The sequence below is a fragment of the Geotrypetes seraphini genome, chromosome 11 (genome assembly GCF_902459505.1).
Source record: "Geotrypetes seraphini chromosome 11, aGeoSer1.1, whole genome shotgun sequence".
In the NCBI taxonomy this organism is placed as follows: Eukaryota; Metazoa; Chordata; class Amphibia; order Gymnophiona; family Dermophiidae; genus Geotrypetes; species Geotrypetes seraphini.
In genome coordinates, this window is record NC_047094.1 from 140,959,753 (window position 1) to 140,980,881 (window position 21,129).

General features: G+C 42.6%; 1 protein-coding gene across 1 annotated transcript in view; it reads left to right on the top strand.

The window, feature by feature from the left end:
* The first annotated feature begins 272 nt into the window (after positions 1 to 272).
* The window catches only part of RALY (RALY heterogeneous nuclear ribonucleoprotein), a 345,686-nt gene continuing 324,829 nt past the window's right edge, over positions 273 to 21,129 (top strand). Inside the window, exon 1 of the mRNA XM_033962663.1 lies at positions 273 to 348. The gene's annotated coding sequence lies outside the window, so the exon portion shown is untranslated. The remainder of the gene's footprint in view (positions 349 to 21,129) is intronic.

The following is a 21,129-nucleotide window of genomic DNA, read 5'->3' on the forward strand; positions in this document are numbered from 1 at the left end:
TTTCCAATAAACATAGAATAGGGAAGAAACCAGCTTTGATGGAGCAAGCAGTTTGCCAGGGAATTGGAACAAGCAGAGATCTTGGGAGGAGGAACAGGCAGGAAACAAAAGTCTAAGAAGCTGGCCAGGGACATGGTTTGGGGAACAGAGGCTCTGCTTGCACAGTCCCAGGAGAAGTGAAGCAAACTTCATTTGAAAGGAGAGAGGGAGAAGCTAGCTCTGGAGAGTCAGGGGCTGGGAACTAAGAGCGAAGGGAGAAGGACTTGATGTAAAGCAGAGGCATGGGATAAAGACAGCTGGAAAGGAAGAAAATGGAAGGCTTAAGGAAAAGCTATCCCTGGAGACAAGGTGAGGACATGGGAAGCTGAAAAGGGATATTAGTTGCCCTATAGTGACAAGGAAGCCAGAGGGCCGCAGTTTGTACCTGAGGTTAGTCGAAATGCCTTTTCTTCCCCCTGTTCTGTTTCAGGCATGTTTTCCTTGATGGGAGTTTATTCCTGTGTCACTAAAAAGCCAGAGAGGGACGAGTGGCCTAGTGGTTAAAGCAGTTGCCTCAGACCCTGAGCTTGTGAGTTTAATTCCTTTGTAACTCTGGGCCAGTCATTTAACTGGTTGTGTAACTGCACTGGAAAAGGTTCGTTGTTTTCTCTTTATTGCTTTAAACCCTGAGGAATGAGTGCTGGGGAGGGGCCTGGAACCTGTGGAAGATGTTCTAAGGTTAACCGGTTCTGTGTTGGGGGATTAAGAATTAAACTGTATCTATTGTAAATCTCCTCCTGAGTGAAAAGGGGGAAGTTTGTTGCATTCATTAAAACTGAATAGATAGTTGCTAGCATGTCTGCTTTATTAAAGGGGAACAGAGTCTTTTGGGAGGGCTGGTGGCTTAGACTGACATGTGCCATGTAGGGAAAGTAGTTGAGAACCCAACTGGTCTGCACGAGACTTTGATTTCAGACTTCTTGTATGGCAGCATGATAGAGGCTGGCTTTTAAAGTTACATAGTAGATGACAGCAGGTAAAGACCTGAACGGTCCATCCAGTCTGCCCAATAGTCACACTCATTATACATTCATGGTTAAATGATCTTTTCCTTAATATTTCTGGGCAATAGACCATAGAAGTCCACCCGCTACTGTCATTGAAGGCCACTCCAGCCTATCACTGGAGCTTCTATCAAAGCCCTCCCCAGTTCATCCTAAACCAAACCACCATAAATGGGACACAGTTCTGAACAGGTTAACAGCTGTGACTGCCATCACCATAAGAATGTTATAATCTTTGTTCAAGAGCTTGATCATAATATCATCCTTCGTACTTGAACACATCTCATAAGGGATAGATGTGACATTTTTCTTACCAAATCATTGATCTTTCCCACTTTTGTAAAGAGAAATAATTTGCTGGCGTTGATGGAGCACTTACCATCAATGCCAATGAAGGAAGGTGGAAGCAGGTGTAAATTAACAGATACCGCACAGCTCAGACACACTCCATTGGTCAAGTTAATGCAAAATCACAGACTTTGTTGCAAAAATCTGCTGCCAGGAACAACAGCGGATTATCCCTGATGCTAATGTAAACTAGTTTGATCTACTAAGCTGTGAAGGATTAAATAGCATTTCCCTGCTTTTTTTCAACCTCATTTTTTAGTCATGAATATCCAGAAATATGTGGAAATTTAGCTCGACTGTCTCCTTCCTGACCTGAAAATGCTCAGTGGGGACAGATCCCATTCATTGCATTTCAAAACTACTCTAAATTTGTATGTCCTCTCTAGACAGTGTCTGATCTGAGTCCAGATCTGAAGACAGGACATTGTTCTTTAATAGGCAATGCTTTCTGGAAACTTTGCCTTAGGGCCCCAGTATGTGGGGTGGAGGTGAGGCAGTCTTGTGACATCTGTCTGCTCTCTGAAGAAGCTTGTGGAGGGTGAAACTGGTTGGAAATGTCTTTCTGAGATTGTTCACTTTATCTTTCAGTGGGAGCTCAACCCTGCTGGAGAGACTGAGCAAACTATTCGATTAATAAAGAACTCTTTATATTTTTCATAAAGTTTTTTGGAGTCTCTTAGAATTTTATTTTATAAAGTATATAATTGATTTATTATATACCACTTATATCCTAAGTGGTTTTTACATTCAGGTACTTTATCATATTTCCCTGTCTGTCCTGTGTCTGAATTCAAGAGAGCCTGGGATAGGCACATGGGATCTCTCAGAGAGAGAAAGAGATAATGGTTACTGCGGATGGGCAAACTGGATGGGCCATTTGGCCTTTATCTGCTGTCATGTTTCTATGTCTGAATTCAAGAGAGCCTGGGATAGGCACATGGGATCTCTCATAGAGAGAGAGAGAAAGAGATAATGGTTACTGTGGATGGACAAACTGGATGGGCCATTTGACCTTTATCTGCTGTCATGTTTCTATCTAATGTACCTGGAGCAATGGGGGGGGGGGGAAGAAGTAACTTACTTAGGGTCACAAGGAGCAGTGAAGGATTTGAATCCACAACCTCAGGGTGCTGAGGCTGTAGCTTTAACCACTGCACCACACATATAATAAGGATAGCACTTGTTTTATAGGATATGACCAATGATGAAACATATATTGGGTGAATCGTAAGTGATGTACTTGACTGAACTGGCGTTGTAGCCTTGAAGCTGAAGCTGATGGTCATAATTTTTAACTATTGGGAAGATGCAATTTTTGCATTGTTTCTATCTCCCTCTCCTATTTTGTCTAGTTTTGTACATTGTAAGAAAATGGCAAAGCCATGGGGATAATAGATGAGATGCATCCCAGAATACAAAGAGACAAATCAAATATGCCTTGAGATTGGAGAAGGGTGGATGTGGTTCCTCTGCTGGGCTGGCAAGAGAAAAGGAAAGATGGTAGAGGCGCTGATAAAGGACCGCATCATTGATCACCTAGACGGAATCTGATGAGGCCAGCCAGCACGGCTTCAGCAAAGGACGATCTTGCTTGAAGAACTTGCTGCACTTCTTCGAGGGAATAAACAGGTAGATAGACAAGGGTGACCTGGTCAACATTGTATATCTGGATTTTCAGAAGGCGTTCGACAAGGTCCCGCATGAACGACTACTTCGAAAAATTGCAAGCCATGGAATTGAGGCTGAAATACTCACGTGGATTAAAAACTGGCTGGTGGATAGGAAACAAAGAGTGGTGGTCAATGGACCATACTCGGACTGGAAAAGCGTCACGAGTGGAGTGCTGTAGGGTTCGGTGCTTGGACCTGTGCTCTTCAACATATTTATAAACGACCTGGAAATTGGTGATTAAATTAGGGTTTTACACGGTCTAAGTCACAACGTCCAAGTTCTGTCAATCCTGGGCTGTATAACTTTCGGTTATACATGCATACGACTAAGTCTAAGCTGGCCCACGTCCCGCCCAACTCCCGCCCTCGACACTTCTCCTGAAAGGCCCCATTTAGCTTTGGTCGTTGAAGGCCTAGGTTGTTTTTAAATACGTCCAAAACCCGGTTTAGTATCGGCCCTTGGACGTTTTTGACTTATGGTCGTCCAAGTGCCAACTTAGGCTGGTTTTTGGACATTTTTCTCTTTCGATTATGAGCCCCTTAGTAGATAAAGACAGATTGTTCACCCTCTCCAAGGTAGGGAGAACGAGAGGCCACTCTGGATAGATTCCGTACAAATGTAAGGAAGTTCTTCTTCACCCAGAGAGTGGTAGAAAACTGGAACGCTCTTCCGGAGGCTGTTATAGGGGAAAACACCCTCCAGGGATTCAAGACAAGGCTGGACAAGTTCTTGCTGAATCAGAACGAATGCAGGTAGGACTAGTCTCCACGCGGCATCCACTCTTCAGGCAAATAGTACAAATGAAGAGTAAAGTTACCCCCTCCATCCACCCCTCCACCCCCCTGGATGTGTAATGATAAATAAACCAAAGGAAAGATATAATAAAGATACATTATTATGTTTTTACAAATTTAGTCAATGGGCTCCAAATTTTATTAAATACTTCACTAAATTCCCTACATTCTGCGTTAATTTGTTCATATCTGTATGTAGTGCACACATTCACCCACCAAAATTTATAACTTATTCTATCATGGTTCTTCTAATTACTTGTAATCAATTGAATGGCTGTACTTGTTAGGATCATAAATAGATGACTCTTATATTTATCTAGAGTGGGAAAATCCCTTCTCTTCAAAATCACAGGTCTTTGGAACGACCTCACCACCCCGCTGCGGAACCTGAGCTCCCTTCAGTTATTCCGCAAACAACTGAAAACCTGGCTTTTCAGCAAATTGTAGCTCTATCCTTCCCCCCTTTCTCTCCCCCCTTCTACACATAAGTTTTCTTCTTCTCTACCCACTATTTTAAGTTCTTGTAAACCGTGTCGAGCTCCATTCTCATGGAGATGATGCAGTATATAAACTTAAGGTTTAGATTAGATTAGATTAGTCTCAGTTATGGCACTGATCTTTGACCAGAGGGCCACCGCATGAGCGGACTGCTGGGCACGATGGACCACTGGTCTGACCCAGCAGTGGCAATTCTTAGGTTCAGCAGTGGGAAAAGTAATGAAGATGTTAATAAAAGAAATAGAACCCCCCTCAAAAAAATAAATAAATAAAAAATGAAGAGGAACAAACCCTGTATAACTAATCAAATGAATGGCTCCACTGAGGGATCAACAATAGGATCCAAAAGTTCAATACTTGTCTTTACAAAATCTTTAATCAGGATATTTTGTTCCAATAAAACCCAACATGGATCCAAGTTTCAGCGATACATATGCCTTCATCAGAGGTAAAGAATAGATGACATCATAATAGAACAAATAAATGCAAAAGACATAGAAATCATCAGGCGTTTGTGCATATATGGGATTGCCTCATAAGTAAGGACATAAGAACATAAGAGTTGCCATACTGGGGCAGACCTATGAGCCATCAAGCCCAGTATCCTGTTTCTAACTGGTCAACCCAAATCAGAGGTATCTGGAAAGATCCCAAGGAGTAAAACGGATTTTATACTGCTTATCCTAAGAATAAGCAGTGAATTTCCCCCAGCCATCTCTATAACGGCCTATGGACTTCTCTTAGAAAATTAGCCAAACCTTTTTTAAACCCTGCTAAGCTAAATGATTTTACCACATTCTCCAGCAACAAATTCCAGAATTTAATTACACGTTCTGTGAAGAAATATTTTCTCTAGTCTGTTTAAAATCTACTAATTAGTAGCTTCATTGCATGCACCCTAGTCCTAGTATTTTTGGATTCACATCTACCCCACTCAATATTTTATAGACCTGTATCATATTCTTCCCGAACCATCTCTTCTCCAAGCTGAAAAGCCCTAGCCGCTTTACCCTTTCCTCATAGGGAAGTTGTCCCATCCCTTTTATCATTTTCATTGCCCTTCTCTTATCCTTTTCTAACCTGCAATAACTTTTTTGAGATACGGCGACCAGAACTGCACACAGTATTCGAGGTGTGGCAGAATCATAGAGCAATACAAGGGCATTATAACATTTTCATCTCTGTTTTCCATTCCTTTTCTGATAATTCCTAACAACTATTTTTTTCTCTCGAAAATGTGCCAACACTGGAAATCTAATATACAAAAAAATACATTAGAAAATACATAAAAATCATACCTGGATCTTTTAGATTCACATGGACTGCTCGTACATTACATTACATTACATTGTACTTATTGACCGCGTAACCGGGAGTTCAACGCGATTTACAAAAGATTACTAATAATAGTCACAATGCATGGAATAAGATGAATTAAATAGTCAAATATTTAGAAAAAAGGTCTTCAATTGTGTTCTGAAGTGTTTATAAGAATAAGCTGTAAGCAGGAAGGTTCAAAATTCTTTATCATGAAGAGCTGCTGGAGATGCTAACGTGTGATTTAGGAAATTTCTTGCCTTTGCAGCCCTGAACAGAAGAGATGAGGGTATAAGTATGAAAGCTAAACCTAAAATGATACATAGAGTCCATAAGACATGGAGATAAACCATTGGTGTATCATCATAAAAACAATAAACCCAGAGGACAAGAACATGTAAAGAACAAAAAGTGTCCACCATAAAAACCAGTTTAACAGCGGAACTTGCTAAGAATAATCCCAGAGAGCAACACTGTGTAACAACGATAAATCTCTGTTTGAAAATGGCCCTTGCTAGAATCACCTCAAGACAGATGAACCATAACGTCAGGGAAGGCGTGATGCAATAATGTGATAACGAAGAATAAGTAATTAAAGAAAGCGTTATGTAATACGATTTTTATGAAAACCAAAGAAGCAGATTGTTAAGTGTATGGCCTCCTATCATGATTGCAATTACAACTCCCTGGCAAATGACTGACTTAGTGGGGATATTTTCTGGAAAGACTATGTGGGCAAATATTGTAGTTTCTCAGTAGCTAAACAGAGAATTTGTTGTTCAAGAAGCCTCTTCTGAGTATTTACAATTGAATATAAAAGCTTCTTAGTGGAACCCTCTGTTGGCAAAACCTAGAGAAGGAGTATCTTCATTCATTACTGGCTTCTGCAAGAATGATTCTTTCTCATAACAGACAACATTGGATTCAAGCAGTGTCTGTACAACCCAGTTTGAATTCTGAGTGTGGTGGAATTAAAAAGGTCCCTCTGGGGAAATAGTGTACCGAGCAGCTCAAATAAGATGATGACAGCTGTAATGTCTTCATATATAGTATGAAACTTCAAGATGTCATCCTTCTGGGATTGACTTTGGATAATTTCTCTGATAAGCATTTGGCACATGAATTTTTTAGACTTAGTCCTGCATTGCCAAGTTTGACCAAGAAAATCTAGGTGCTTTATTTTGCTCTGTCAGGGCATAGGTGACAGATAATAATCACTGGGCTGTCAGACATTTTATCATACTGGCTAGGTGTCTTGTACATCTGAGACAGAGCAAATATCTAGAAGTGTCACAACTGTGCCAAAAATCAGAAAGAATTCATATGGGCTTTCTGAATACAGATTTTTTTGGGCTGGATTGATACTACGACATACTGACGGTGAGAGCTGCAATTGTAAATTATGCCAAAAGCTCAGCCCTAATTGCAGGATAATCAATTCAGGATGAAAACTATTTCATGGGCCTATACTGAGCTGGTCAGTCAGCACCACTTACTAATTTTGACCTGAATAATCAGAGCTGGGCATATCAGAGCCTCACCAGGAGGTCCTGTGGAGTCACAGCTAACTGGGCAATAACAGGACTACCATTTAAGCAGTCCTACTTGACCAGTTGGCTATGCAGACACCAGTGCTGATTTCACCGGTGCCCACATAACTCCTAACTCCTCCTGGACTCTGCCTTTGGCCACCAGCTAGTCCAGGGGTGGGCAACAAGGGCCGCAATCCAGTCGGGTTTTCAGGATTTCCCCAATGAACATGCATGAGATCTATTTGCGACCCTCATTGCCCACCCCTGAGCTAGACAATGCTATGGTGGTCAGAGGGAGATATTCATTAGCCCTTCATGACCCATTGGCATGATTTAACAAGACAGGAGACTCTCCTGTTTGGCTAAATAGTTTTGAATATCAAGCCCTCAGATTTTAAGGAAGCAGGTGAAGGGAAGTCAAAAAGAAATACCTGAAAAGCTATGGGTGCAGAGGTTCATATTCTAGATAATAAAATTCCAGACTCGCTAGCTCTGGTGGCTAAGGCAGGTCTGCATAACATTGCTATCATAAAGATACACTTCATTGCGTCCTGTGACTGGGAGAGGCCAAACAGGACTACATGTGAAGAAAGGATAGAGAAGGCAGAAAAAATTATTAAAGCAACTGAAACTTGGAGGCCTATGAAGAAAGATGGAAGCAGGAAAAGGGAGAGCACTTTTGATTACACCAGAGTGAGCTACAGATCTAATTATAATTTCCCTTCCACAAGAGAGGATCAACTAAGAGCTGCTGGGCCATCAACACAACCCAGAGGGCTCCAAAGATTTCCTTCACTAGGGAGAAAGGGTTGTTTCAAGCCCTGTGAAGCTTTGGAAAAACAATGAATTAGTAAGCCACAACACCCAACAGGATACACCTGGGAATGATCCCGGGTTATGGAACTTCTGGTTTTGTATCTGTGCTTGACAGGGGAAATCTCTTCCTCCTTTAAAATCCTCTAGATAGAGTCACTGCAGCAGAATAAGGGCCTTGCTCATTCTAGTGTCTTCCCTGAAACTTCTTTTGTGAAAGAACTTCAAAGAAGTTTCCATTGTTTTAGGTAACTGTACTTCTCTAGACAACGACATTGGAGTCTGCTCTACTCCTCAATGTCTTTCCACTTCCATAGTTACTGAAATATTAAAAGGCATCTGTATTTCTGTATTTGTAAAATGTGGGCCCAGTTTTCAGTGGCAGTGATGACCCTATTCATTTAATTTCAATGTTAGCACCAGTGTTTGATCTGTGATAGAATAAAAAAGGGAAATATGATCAGAAAAAGAGAGCTCCCTATCACAGATCATAACTGTTGTTTTATATGGAAGGGGGGCATCTTGCATTGATGAGAGCTAGCAAAATGAAAAGACAGTAGGTGGAGAGAAAAATAAGACTTCAGATTTAGTAATATTCAGTTTAAGTTCATTTTGCTGAAGTCATGCATCTACTTTTTCTAGCTTAGAGGATACAGAAATAAAGGCTTCCAGTGAAAGGGGAATGAAGGGGAGGAGAAGTGGGATGACATCTACATAGATTTAAAAAAGTGAAGCCAAGGGACTGGAGTAGCAAAGTCAAAAGGGTGAGACAATGTTACAGTATGGGTAAGGTGACCATACGTCTCGTTTTGAACAGGACGGTCCCGTTTTCAGACCTCCTGTCCCGTTGTCCCCACAGACAGCTTCGGGACGCCAAAATGTCCCGTTTTCAGGGACAGCGTCCCGAAGCTGTGCTCGAGGACAACCGAACAAGTGATCACTTCCTGTCCCTCCCTGCCGCAAAAAAAAAAGCCTCCCCATCTTTCCCCCTGTCTGCTGCTCTTACTGCCCTGCTGCTACAGCTGCTAAACCTGACAGGAAGTCTTCTTTCCGACGTCAATTCTGACGCCCAGAATGTCCTCTCCGATGTCAGAATTAACGTCAGAAAGAAGACTTCCTGTCGGGTTTAGCAGCTGTAGCGGCAGGGCAGTAAGAGCAGCAGACAGGGGGAAAGATGGGGAGGCTTTTTTTTGCGGCAGGGAGGGAAGGAGATAGGTAGGCAGGCAAGCAGGCTGGCTTTGGCCAGGGAGGGAGGGAGAGAGGTAGACAGGCAGGCTGGCTGGCTTGGGGGGTGGGGGTGGGACAAAGTGTGGAAGGCAGTGAGAGGGACATAGGAAGGAGGCATTGGGGGCACTAAAGACATGGGAAGGAGGCACTGGGGGCACTAAAGACATGGGAAGGAGGCACTGGGGGCACTAAAGACTTGGGAAGGGGCACTAAGGACTTGGGAAGGAGGCACTGGGGGCACTAAAGACATGGGAAAGAGGCACTGGGGGCACTAAAGACATAGGAAGGGGCACTAAGGACACAGGACGGAGGCACTGGGGGCACTAAGGACACAGGATGGAGGCTCTGGGGACACTAAGGACATGGGAAGGAAGGAGGGAAGGAATAGAAAGGGACAATTGTTTGGCCTGAGTGCAGAAAGAAAGAAACAAAAGAAAGGATACAAAGACAAGGAAACGCAACCAGAGACTCATGAAATCACAAGACAACAAAGGTAGGAAAAATGATTTTATTTTTAATTTAGTGGTCAAAACGTGTCAGTTTTGAGAATTTATATCTGCTGTCTATATTTTGCACTATATTTGTCTATTTTTCTTTAGTTACTGAGGTGACATTGCATATTTGAAAGTCATTTGCCTTGACATCTTTGAAAACCCCCCAAATATAAATGATAATTAACATTTTCTCTGCGTATAGTGTGCTTTGTAGTTTTTTAAAATTTTATGGTTACCATTATGAATTAATAAGATATGTGTACATGAAAAATGAATAGAAGAAATTGGGGGTGTGGTTGGGGGTGGGGCTAGGGCAGGGTTGGGGTGGGGCTAGAGTGGGATTGGGGAGGGGCTAGGGTGGGGTTGGGGGCAGGACTGACAATTAATAGATGTCCCCTTTTGATGAAAAAAATAAATGGTCACGTTAAGTATGGGCCTTAAGATGGAGCCCTGAGGAACCCAGAGAGGTGGTTGAAGAATAGTGAACATAGAAACATGATGGCAGATAAAGGCCAAATGGCCCATCCAGTCTGCCCATCCGTAGTAACCATTATCTCTTTCTCTCTCGGAGAGATCCCACATGCTTATCCCAGGCCCTCTTGAATTCAGACACAGTCTCTGTCTCCACAACAAAGGAGCAGCTGGATAGATAGGAATTGGAACAAGAACGAGGAGCACCTTCAGTATCTGGTAGGTGCCACCCATTCCCACACAATGCGACTTTCCTTCCAGTACATAGATCATCACTGGGGTCAAAACCAGCCACTTCAATTGTCTGTAAAGTCTCTAATGCAGGTGGATAACTAAGGTGTGCTAATGAATTTAGTTAAGTGCCATGCAGCCCAAATGTGCATTATGAACATGGTAAATCTGTTAGCACATCATAGTAGAAAGATCCCTAAGTACTCTAGTCATTCACTATGTTATCAAACCTACTCTCAGGGTTGCTATTTCTTCAAGATAGGTTGATGCAGTCCTGGTTCTAGTTCTTTTTGAAAAGCAAGACTACAGCCCCATGTATATAGTAAGGAAAAACCATGATTGCATCAGCCTACCATAATTCCCCCCCCCCCACCCCCGTAATCAGGTGGGTACCTATCTGCTCCTGTTCTTGTGTCAACAAGTTTGCAAACTCTGTCTTCCAATTCTTGTCTTTAGGGAAAACAAAAGAAAGCTTAGTCATTCAGGACCTTGTGTTGAACCCGAGATTCTTAATTCCTCCCTGTAACTGTTATACAGTTCTTCATTGGTTACTGCTGGTCCACTTCAGCAACACCAAGGCTCACACAAGACCAGTTGCAGAGAATATAAAGATTAAACGAAGGCAGGAATCGATACAGTTTGTGTCCAAACGCCAACATCCATGACTTCCTAGCTGAACGTTTGCTGCCTACCAATTATGTCCTGGTGCCCTCTCTCATTGAAAGAAAAGGAGATGGAGTCTTCTACAGGTTAAGTGTGGTGCACGTGTTAAATGCAATCTCTTTGATTAATTCAAGGTGAAGTTTGACACTGATAGAAATGGAAGGCTGTTCTGCCGATGTTATTACTAAAAACCCGCTCGTTATGTGGAAAAGGATTTTCCACTTCATATAACAGTGCTGCTACCTTGGCTGTTTTGGAAGGTTAGAAGTCAAAGCACTTATGAAACAGTAAGAGAGAAAAATATTTTTTTCTTCAAATGGGTTGTCTAAGAGACCTCCAGACTTCTTTAGACACATTCCTCACTGGGCCACCTTAGGGAAATCTAACCAGCAGGACGGGATCATATCAGAAAGCAGAAAAGATGAAGAGGATGGAGCCTCCAGAATGGACCGCTAAGAGGAAGTTTGGGCATCCTCAAAATGGCTGCTGTGAGCTTTCACAGCAATATATCGGTCCCGTTCGCTATCAAGGCACCAGCACTGATTAACTGGGTCTTTGGCAGTACCCAGATATTTTGTGATATTAATGTCAAACATGCCTACCTGACTGGGCAAAATTAGAACTGCCTTTTGTGTGGTCCAAAATGCCATGTTAGCTATGGAGGCAGTGGTAGCGAATCAGCTCCCTATTTCTGCCCCAATCCACCCAGACACTCACGCTGCATTCCTAGTGGCACTGTGAAGGTTGAGGGATGGCAGAAGCCCTCTCCTTCCCACTTAACTTAAGGAGGATTGTAATTCTTATGCTCTAAGCCCATTTCTTCCTCTGAGTCCAGCTGAGTCCTATCCGCTGTCCCATCACTCTTTTTCACGATTCCTCCCTAATTAATTTCATTGTAACTCTAGGGCATCTCCTTGTTTCCTCCTCCCCCTTCTTTCCAATGCAATTATGTTTTATTTGTATACCACTTAGAAAACTATTTTATTCTTGGTGTATTATTACATAAATTTGAACTATGAACTCAATATCAACTAGTGTTCCCTCTAAGACTGAGTTGATGTGGGCACCAAGAGGCTCATAATTGAAATGGAAAAACCCCAAACCCACCCAAGTCGGTTCTTGGACGACCTAAAAGACAGGTCATCCAAGTGCCGATAATTGAAATGGCTTTTTAGACGTATCCAGGAGCATTTTAGGGCTCTGAATGCTGTTGTACGCCCAGAGCGAATGGTAAGGGACATGGGCCGACCTAGACTTAGTCGTACTGCAGGGATAATCAAAAGTTTTACGAGGCTGCCTGGTATGTTGTGATTTAAGCAATCTAAAACCAGGGCTAAGTGCCCAGAAGGTATCCAAAGTGACCAGATAACTACTGTAGACACAAAGTACAGACCCCCACACACTCCCCCAGTGATCACTGGCCCCCTCACACCGCCATAAAATTTGGAATAAAAACGTACATACCTGTCTCCGGAACATCAGCACCTGTTATAGGAAAGCCTAGTAGAGCTGCACAGAGGTTTCTTTAGCCTGGAGGGTGGACTAGTGAACCATAGAGAGGAGAACCCAAGCCCATAAGCCATTCTAAGCACTACATTCATGGTGGAAAATGTGCGCACACCAAAACCCTACTGTACTGTCATATAGGTGCCACCTGCAGCCTCAAGGGCTATTGGGGTTATACACAGGTGGGTATAGTAGGCTTTGGGGGGCTTAACATTACTTATATGAGAGTTCTGGTGAGATGTTTATGGGGCACTTTTTTGTGAAGTTCACAGCAGTGCTCTGTAAGGTGCCCCACTGCTCTGTTACCATGTCTGGGTCGCTAGTCCATCACATAGCTGACCCCTCCCATGTCCAAAAGGTCTTGTTCTGGGCATTTGTGACTTGGACGAATATTTGGACAAGAATGTGGTATAAAGATCGACATAGAAGCGGTCTGGAAGATCAAATGTCTGGACATACAGATGGACGATTTTTGAAAAAAGTATACTTTAGACGTATTTTTTGAGAATGGACATCAAGTTTATCAAGTTTATTATAACATTTGATTAATCGCTTATTCCGAATTCTAAGCGATGTACAAAGTATTAAAATTACAAAAGTAAAAAATAAGGGGAGACAAACTTAAAAGAAATGTATCATAGCTACTGATACATAATAATGATTAAAATTACAAATATAAACAAGTTTTGTAGCTACTAATACATAATAAATTAAGATAGACATACATTGATAAAAAAAAGAAACAAGAGGAAAACTCGGGATGAAATACAATTTAGATATAAAAGTAGAACAATTAAGGTAAAAACAATAGGATGGGGAATAAAAAATGATAGAAGTAGTAAAAGAAAAAAAAGTTTGTGCCCTACCTCCAAATCAGACTTAGACGTATGTTTTGATGATGCCCCTCCAAGTCTGTTATGCATTACTTTAGTGTCTTTATTTCTGCCAATACTGTGAGGTTCTAAGATTACAAAAGAGGAGATTCTGGTCATATCCAGAAGATTACAAGGTAGCTATTTGGTTGGAATGTTTAAGGTCTGGAGATAGATTGAGGTAATTGGCTATATCATGAGCTTGTCTTGATAAATTTCCCGAATAACATGATTTTTATTTCTCTTCTGAAGGTTTTGTAGTTTGGATAGGCCCTCTTACCACCCGTAATCCCCCCCCCCCCACCAACCCACACTTCCGCAACTTTCCCCTAATATATATTACCACACCAGACACTATTATTGGGAAAAATAGCTCCTCATCTGTTTATTGGTACCGTTAACAAGTTCAAAACATAACAACACACATAACATTCCCAAGCTCCCAAAATAATATTAAACTTATAGCCCCCGACCCTGTCATGTCAGCAAGGATCTGAGGGATGGCATGTTCTTCCATGCCCCATTATCTAGGGTCACCCGACCCTGACCCCAAGCTCAGGATAACCACTCACCCGAGCTCACAACCAGCCCCAACTGGCCAACCAATCAAGGGTGGGTGAGCGGGAAAAGCCACCTCTGAAAACCAGGTAAGCCCCCCATCCTCAGCGCCCCTCACGGCTGTGACTTCACCAATGAATTTAAATCTTCCACGGTGGGAAACCTGCTGACCAATCACCGCCCCCTAAACCCTTCCTAGGAAGGTCTCGACGGCCTCCCAACCCCACGTTACGCTTGCCTGTCGAGACCTGCTCTCAGGCTCATATTTCTGTAAAACTGCTGCCTGGAAGGGGGCTCCATGTTCATCTCTAAGGAGATGGGTTTTGGGCAGTGGAAATTTATCACTAAAGGAATGAACTGTGCAAGGGCCCAGGACAGGCTCTTTTGGACTCGTGTCAGAGTTGCAAAAGGAATCCAAAATCAAACCTTCAATACAGTCTGTGAATTGCAGGACCCAGAACATTCAATAGAATCTCATTTCAATTCTGTTGACGAATGAAGTTATAAACTTCAGACCATTGAGCACCCTACAAGAAAAAGCTTGTCTACTTTGGAATTATCTTTTCGGCTCAAGTTCTTGGTCAAGTGCTCAATGACATTGTCATAGGAACCAAACACATGGCTCCCGTGAATAATAGAGCCAGCAGCAGGCGCTTTCCTTGGGATTTGCAAATCTCCCTGTGTGTCTCTTGCCGTTCACTTCATCTTAATTAGCTTCTAGCACAGTCTCCCTTTCTTTTGCTTTTACTGCAGTTCTGTCCTGGACTGTAATTATACCCTGTGATTAAGTGTGCGGTGGAAAGTCTTACAACAAACATGGTCTATTGTGAGTTTCAAAGACTGCTGACGGTGGAAGAATTGGGCTCAGATTTTTTAGCAAAGAGTGAAGAGTTACAGGCACCGACTCTTTCGATGGCTGCTCTCAGTGCTACAGAAATATACCATTCTTTATTTATAGTAGCAATTAAGAAGTCCCTAAGACACGCCAGGAGACAGGTTGCTTATCATAGGATCCTGATACATGTACCATATGGGTTCTGACATTTTCTGTACCCAAAAAACATAGAACCATGATGGCAGATAAAGGCCAAATGGCCCCTCCGCAGCATCCACTCTCTCCTCCTCTCCCTATTGGCTAAGGCTCTTAACATTTGCATCTCCTCTTCCTATAGGCTAAGGCTCTTTACACCTGCATTGTGAGGTCAAAGAGCTTTATGGTTATAGAAACAGAGAAACATGATGGCAGATAAAGGCCAAATGGCCCCTCCGCAGCATCCACTATCTCCTCCGCTCCCTATTGGCTAAGGCTCTTAACATTTGCATCTCCTCTTCCTATAGGCTCTTAACACCTGCATTGTGATGTCATTGATCTTTATGATTATAGAAACATGGAAACATGATGGCAGATAAAGGCCAAATGGCCCCTCCGCAGCATCCACTCTCTCCTCCTCTCCCTATTGGCTAAGGCTCTTAACAATTGCATCTCCTCTTCCTATAGGCTCTTAACACCTGCATTGTGATGTCATTGATCTTTATGATTATAGAAACATGGAAACATGATGGCAGATAAAGGCCAAATGGCCCCTCCGCAGCATCCACTATCTCCTCCGCTCCCTAAAATCCACAGAACTCTTCTATGAACCCAGGAGCTTGCACTTATTTAAAAAAAAACCCATCTCATTGTTAAAATCCATTGTTTACAGACTGTGAATGGACACAGGAATCCTCTAAAGGTACAGGTCATTGCAGCCAGACTGATTACAGGAACATCAAACTATGATCATATTACACCCTGGCTTCAGAAGTTGCATTTAGACTACAGTACAAGATTGTAATGATTTGTTCTCAATTTTTCTATGGTACAATTCCAGAGTATTTTAAGGACAAGATAACTACTTACCAGCCTAAAAGATTGTTGCGCTCTGAAAATATGTCAAAACTTGTGCACTGACCTTTTTTTGCGCTGGGGTGAAATCAAGGAATTCGCTGTCAGAGGGACTTTTAGAAAACTCCTCAAAACGCAACTGTTTGTTAAGGCTTTTTTATAGGGTCTGATTTGTCCTGATCGAGGATGTTGATGATTGGTCTCTCTCCTCTACTGTTTTTAGGTATTATGTTTGTGGATATACTGTAAACCGCCTGGGATCTAGAAGGTATAGAAATTTTAACAGCACTAAATTCTCATTCCATTGTGTAGTGTCTCTCCGATCTCAGCAAATCAGGCCAGTGATACAATTAAAGTTTGGGCTGTCCTTATTGACTGGGATCATATTTTGTTTGTTATTAGCACTTGTATTTTTTTTTAAACTATGCCTGATAAGATCAGTTGGGCATTTATTTGATCTGAGGGTTCTTCACATCTATGTCCTGGACTACTTCGATGCAGATCATGAACTTTGTTGCTTAGACTGTGAGCGTTTGTGATCTTTGCTTTCCACATACGGTATCTTTCAGTGCTGCATTGCTAAGAAGTGAGTTGCTAAAATTGTTTATGTTGCTGTCTTTGCTACCATCACTTCTTGGCTTTTGCTGAGGGTGGCCTCCATAATTGTCCTTCATACATATGCCACCCCCACCTTCTAGTTGAAATGCCTAGAAAGGATTCTTTTTCCTGCTATAGAAAGATGTAACCCATCATTACAATCTAGTGTCTTGTCTTTCACCATCCACCTATGTACCTAAAGCCTTCTCAATGACACCACGCTTAGAGTCCTCTGTCTTTTCTACTCTTTGCTCTCCCTTTGCAGGCAGTACTTCTGAAAAAGCTACAGTCTTTACAAAAGGTTTCAAGCCCTCACCAAGCTCCCGAAAAGCTTTCTGCACTGCAAGTGTGGAGTTGTTGGCCAGGTCATTTGTTCCCAGATGGATAACAACATCGGTGTTAAAATCCTTGGTTTCTTTCTTAATTATAGTCAGTATTTGCCTGGAACCCCTGGATGCTGAGGATCCTGGAAGGTATTTCATTATTTTGGTCTCCTCACCCTATGTTCCAAGGTTGATGCCTCTGTTGATGGAATTCCCCAGCAGCAATTCTAGAAAGCTAACAGAATGCTGGGCATCATTAAGAAGGGAATTACAACCAGGACGAAGGAAGTCATCATGCCACTGTATCGTGCAATGGTGCGCCCGCATCTAGAGTACTGCATCCAATATTGGTCGCCGTACCTCAAGAAAGACATGGCGATACTTGAGAGGGTCCAGAGAAGAGCTACAAAAATGATAAATGGTATGGAGGACTGTTCATACGCTGACAGGCTGGACAAGCTGGGGCTCTTCTCCCTGGAAAAGAGGAGGCTTAGGGGGGACATGATAGAAACTTTCAAGATCATGAAGGGCATGGAGAAGGTAGACAAGGATAGATTCTTCAAACTACGGGGAACCACAGGCACAAGAGGGCACTCGGAGAAACTGGAAGGGGAGAAGTTTAGAACAAATACCAGGAGGTTCTTCTTCACACAGAGGGTTATGGACACATGGAACGCGCTCCCGGAGGAAGTGGTCGGGCAGAGTACGCTACGGGGATTCAAAAAGGGATTGGATGGATTTCTGAAGGATAGGGGGATTGAGGGATACAGATAAGGGTAGATAAGAGTATGGAAAGAGTATAGATAAAAACAAGGGGGCTATAGGGCTAAATCAAGATAACATGACAGGTCATGGACCTGATGGGCCGCCGCGGGTGCGGACTGCTGGGCACGATGGACCTCTGGTCTGACCCAGTGGAGGCAAATTCTTATGTTCTTAATCGTTTTCTGTTTTGGGCTTTTTTTTATTTGTGCTTAGGGTGCACTTTCTCTCTCAAGCTACCTTCACTGGCTCCAGTCCCACTTCAATTCTGTTTTCTTGAGCATCGCACTTGTGATAACTTTACAATAACCTCATAAACAAGTGAGAAATTTGCTGACAGCAAAACTAAAAGGAGACACTTTGGACTCAAACCATTCCTATTTCTCCTTCTCATTTGCCATTTAGGGTCCTTCAGGCAGTGGTCTTACAAGACCCTCTAGTGGCCACATTTGAGAATTGCAGGTTTAGGCATTCCTTTGATCTCAGAAAGAATTAAAAGGTTTTCCCACTCCCACCCCCTTTTATTCGTGGAAAGGGGAGTTAACTGCAAAGGTTTAGCTGAGGACATTGTACATGCTCAGACAGAACAAGTTTAGCTCACACAAAAAACAAAAATGCCTCAATGCATGTATGTTGATGTGTAACTGTAACAAGACAGACACAGCCATTTAAATGTATTCTATAGTATAGATGCAATACATCTAGAGGTTTAAATCACAACAAAACCCCTCACAGATGCTTCCACCGTTCAGTTGTTCCCTCTCAGCAGAGGCCTGAGACAAAAATAGCATGTGTGTTGAAAGGCAGAATTTGCTCCTTCCAGACTGTGCTTCAGCTGCCAGCCTTGTGTCCTGCTCTGTCCATGCTCAAAGCTTTAAGCTCGAGTGCTGCATTCACGTATGTCTCCTAATCAGCACTTAAACAAGAAATGTATATGGTCTAGCTCCAGATTCTTTTGTTGACCATTTCATGTTTATAGACGCTAGTGGCCTCTTTTACAAAGCCGTGCTAATAGAGATTTAAAGGGCTTCGGGGCTGTTGCCATCTGTAAAAGTTTGGTCACATAAAATAGATTATTATCTTTTCAGGCTGTGACATGTGATAAGCAATTTAGGGGATCCAGTAGATTCTATGGATGCATTAGCATTTAGTGCACCTTAGTATTTTGATAATCAACTCTATTTTATTAATCAACATTTTATTTATTCATAGCCTAAGTGTCCTGGTGGGCTCACACTCTGTCTAATATACCTGGGGCAATGGGGGTATTAAGCTCAGGGTCACAAGGAGCAGAGTGGGATTTGAACCCACAACCTCAGGCTCTAACTACTGCGTTGTCAGCTTATGTTTCTACTTTTTCTTTTAATATTCCACTGCATTGAACTGCAAGATTTTGCTTTATATAAATAAACTTTTATGTTTATGCTATATATTAAGATCTCATTTCTTTCCTTTCTGGCTTCTACAGTTATTCTAGAGAAGTGATAGATTTTTAAAACACCGTCTTCTGAGCAACTCTTGCCATTATGGATCTGAATGGATCAGGTGTTATTAGTTAACAGAAACGGGTGAGAGGCGCTTTTTGATGAGACATCTCAGCATGCCCCACCCACCCTCTGCCCCAGAAGAGTATGCAAACGCAACGTGCTCATGGCTTTCATTCCCCCATCATAAGCAAACAGGGTGAGAGCACAAATGAAGAGAGACAAGAAGCAGCTTGAGGAATCCACAGTACAGGGTTTCTCCAACCTTGTCGTCTTTGCAGGACTTCCACCATGAAGATTTGTGCAAGAGATTTGCATACCTCAGTCTCCAACCTATGCAAGTAAATCTACAAACACATCGTAGGTACTATGGAAGTGATCCTGTCATGTCATCTAATCAGGGTGAACTAGTCCTTGAATTCTGCTTTTCTTTGAGAAATGAGACAACCTTAGAACTGACATGGGGAATGGATGGTGTTCTCCAAAAGCAGATCTCAGGGCACCAATTTCCAAAGTCTCAACAGTCTGTGGAGACCATTAATCACATCTAATATTGTTCATACAATATTCTACATAGTATCTGCTGGTGTCAGAAAGTAGAAGAGATCTGTCTAGCAATCTTTCCTCCCCACCCCCCAATCCTTGCCCCCAACAAATACAAAAAATAAAATTAGTGCATGCTTACAGATGAGAATTGACAAGACCTTAGCATTCCTATAATGATTAACTCCCACATAAGTAAATCTACTCAACTAAACCATTGTGTTGGTTTTCTTTGCACTAATTATCTGCTGTGTAATCACAGAGACTCCTTAGAAGATTTGAGTGTTCCAGAAAATGCTTAGTAAGGTGCCTTTTAGCCTTTGCAAGGCTTGCTTTCTCCCCCTCTCTTATGACTCTGGTCTAGTTCCAGCTTCACACAGGGCCCTGCACCGGCTGGGAACATCTGCACCTCCAGCTTACTGTACTAGATGGCAGCAAGATGCCAATGCTCTAGCTACTTTGGCCGAGGAAGGATAGAAAGCTGTGTGCTGGCATCTAAACCCAGGCCAGCTGTAGAGGCACACATGATTTTGCAAGCAGAGATAATCACTTGCTTTCACTGATTATAGGGCGGTCTTCCATGTCCACAGTACTGGTATTTGGACTCCATGAACCTGTTTTCACTCTGACCTGTAGTAACAGGCAATCAAAGTCAAATCTATCTGAATAGATTTCAACTTCTTTATATGTTACAGCAAATGCAGGACAATTCTTGAAATTTAAAAAAAAAATCTTTGTTTCTCCTCATCCATCTTAACCACATAGAAACATAGAAATAGACGGCAGATAAGGGCCACGGCCCATCAAGTCTGCCCACTCCAGTGACCCTCCCTATCTATCTTTGCGGATAGATCCCATTTGGCCTTAAAATCTGGCACGCTTCTGGCCTCAATCACCTGAAGTGGAAGACTGTTCCAGCGATCAACCACCCATTGGGTGAAGAAGAACTTCCTAGTGTCACCGTGCAGTTTCCCGCCCCTGATTTTCCACGGATGCCCCCTTGTTGCCGCGGGACCCTTGAAAAAGAAGATATCCTCTTCCACCTCGATGGGACCTGTGAGGTACTTGAATGTCTCGATCATATCTCCCCTCTCTCTACGTTCCTCGAGTGATAGAAAAAAAGAAAGACCCAATATGAGCTGCATTAAATGATATGGAATTAAAACTCCTAATAAAATGCTTTTGTTCCAATATTGTGCTAAGCATGATTCTACAAATTATGTGTCCCTTTTATAGAATCACGCCATGTGCCAGTGTGTCCCATAACTTTTAGGTGCACCCATTTTGGTCAGCTAAACCAGGCTTAAATGTCTGAGCTTAAGTTGTGCTGGTTTAGCTAGAAGGACCCCAGCTCTGAATATTGCCAATACTTGCATAGCTTCCAGCCCCTCCTCCGCTCCACCCTCCGAATGCCCCTCTCCAGCCGATACCCAGCAGCGTTGCCTGGTTAAGTGCCTCTGAATATCAGCGTCCAGCCCCCAGAGCATGATTTAAGAG